This window comes from Macaca nemestrina, chromosome 10, assembly GCF_043159975.1.
Source record: "Macaca nemestrina isolate mMacNem1 chromosome 10, mMacNem.hap1, whole genome shotgun sequence".
NCBI classification, from domain to species: domain Eukaryota; kingdom Metazoa; phylum Chordata; class Mammalia; order Primates; family Cercopithecidae; genus Macaca; species Macaca nemestrina.
The window spans coordinates 40628899-40631018 of NC_092134.1; the positions used below are offsets into that span (position 1 = coordinate 40628899).

The window sequence follows — 2120 nt, forward strand, 5'->3', positions numbered from 1 at the left end:
TTTCACAGAAACAATAAAGGCAAACAGAGGGAAATTCTTTGAAAGTCCTGAGTCCCTCCCAACATTATAAAGCTATCCTTAAGGAAAACCTGTTCAGGAGATTCTCTGTACCCCATTCCCTCCTGTTTCCCTGTTTCCTTGCTCTATCTGTTAGCCACTTCCAAATATAAGTTCTTTGTTGGATCTTCTTGTCGTCATTTAGGCACGTTCTAGCCTCTTTCATCTTTTTTTTTTTTTTAAAAAACCAAATCCTCCATTAATCATACATTCTCTTCTAATTACTATCTCTCTCTCTCTCTTTTTTCAGCTAAGCTGCTGACTTCACTTTGCACTACCTGCTCACTCATAACCCTTTGTAGTCTGTTTTTTTTTCCCCCCAAGATTAAATGATTGTTATAAAAGTGTATCACACTGTATGGAAATCAACATTTTCTGACACAATTTTGTGCATCTAGGACTATAGAAATGTCACTGTCTCTGCCCCACATCTTCAAATCACATGAATAAGTCTTCCCAAAGGGGAGCTTCTGGAAAAGCAAGCTATTTCCTGGGCTCATATTTCCCTGATTTTGTAGCATGCATCAACAATCTATCCACAAAGTATATATTGGGGAACAAGGAGGGCATCCACCAGCAAGACCACAGTTGTTGACAGCCATAAGATTAGAGACAAGCACAAAGGGACAGGTCAACATGCCAGCAAAAATCTTGTGACAGCTTGAGAATAACTTTATTTCATTCATGGTAGAAACCCTGCTGTCCAGGGCATAGGTATTGATGAGGCAGGCCAGTGAGCTACACAGCCGCAAAGAAATCATGTCACCTAGGAGGTGAGGAACCAGTCCCAGGAAAAACCCTAGGATGCCCTCTTTCTGATATACGGTTATGAAGTCACTAAGTCCGCAGTACTTAGGTCCTCTGCCAATGAATTGTACCACAGGTCTCAGAGTGATCACGTGGAAGGAATGTGTGATGAGGCTAGCAGTAGAACGAGCCATCATCTCTCAAGCTGTCTCCTTGATAACTCAAAGGAAGACGAGACTTCTTTCTGTACATTTCCAGGTCCTCGTCCACTCCTGGGAATGCTGTAAAACTTTTCCATGGGCCACAGTTTGAAGGCCTCCCGAACACAGTCTTAGAGTTAAGCCTGTGAAAAGCCCATACCTTTCATTGATACTGGCAATGCATTGAGTGTAACAAAAGAGACCAGGAAGTTGAAATACTTGCCATCCAAACATATTGCATCCTATTTGTGGAGGAAGAGGCTTATATCCTGCATGAGCAGCTGGGACAGGATGGTGAGACCAGAACCAAGGAGGACTTGACTGGCTGTGTCTGCCATGATGGCACCTGCTACAGTATGGATTTATTTTGAATTTTTCTACTGAAATTACTCTGGCCGGTGGTTCTCAACTTGGGGTGATTTGCTTCCCAAGGGACATTTGGCAATGTCTGGAGACATTTTAGGTTGGCACAAATGGGGGATGGACAGGGGAAATGGGGTTGGTCCTGTCATCTAATGTGTAGAGGCTAAGGATTTTCTAATCATTCCATCATGCACAGGACAGCCCCCATCATCAAGTTATTCAGCCCTATGTGTCAGTGGTGCCAAGGTTGAGAAAATTGCTCTGGACAAAAAGTCACCATGGAGTTCCTCGTGGCTAAAGCCGAAGGGCTGTTCCAGCTCTTATCGTCTTGACCTCTGTGAAGTGTGGGGCACCATTGTGACTCTGCCTTCTTGAAACCATGTCCTCCTCTGGCTTCTCTATCACCAATCTTTCCTGGGTACCCTCTTACTTCTCTGACTGCTCCTGTTCATCATCCTCATTTGTCTAACTTTTGAATATAACTGTTTTTTAGAGATCCAGCCTCAATTTTCTTCTTACCTTCCACACTGTTCTTAGACGATTTTGTTTACTCCTATGACATTAACTTCTGAATAAACACTGATGTCTTCTAAGTCCATATCAAAATTCACACAATCCTACCTATTGAACATCTCACATATGCCAAACTGAACTCATGAGTGGACTGCCCTTCCTCCCTAAACTGTGTGTTTCTATTTCTCTAGCCAGGGATGGCACTACCACCAACCCAGCAGCCGAGATCCAGAAACCTGG

The 2120-nt window shown here is 43.3% G+C and overlaps 1 pseudogene; it reads right to left on the minus strand.

Moving 5' to 3' along the window:
• Positions 1-457: 457 nt before the first annotated feature.
• On the minus strand, positions 458-1686 carry LOC105483789 (mitochondrial carrier homolog 2 pseudogene; annotated as a pseudogene).
• Positions 1687-2120: the final 434 nt, after the last annotated feature.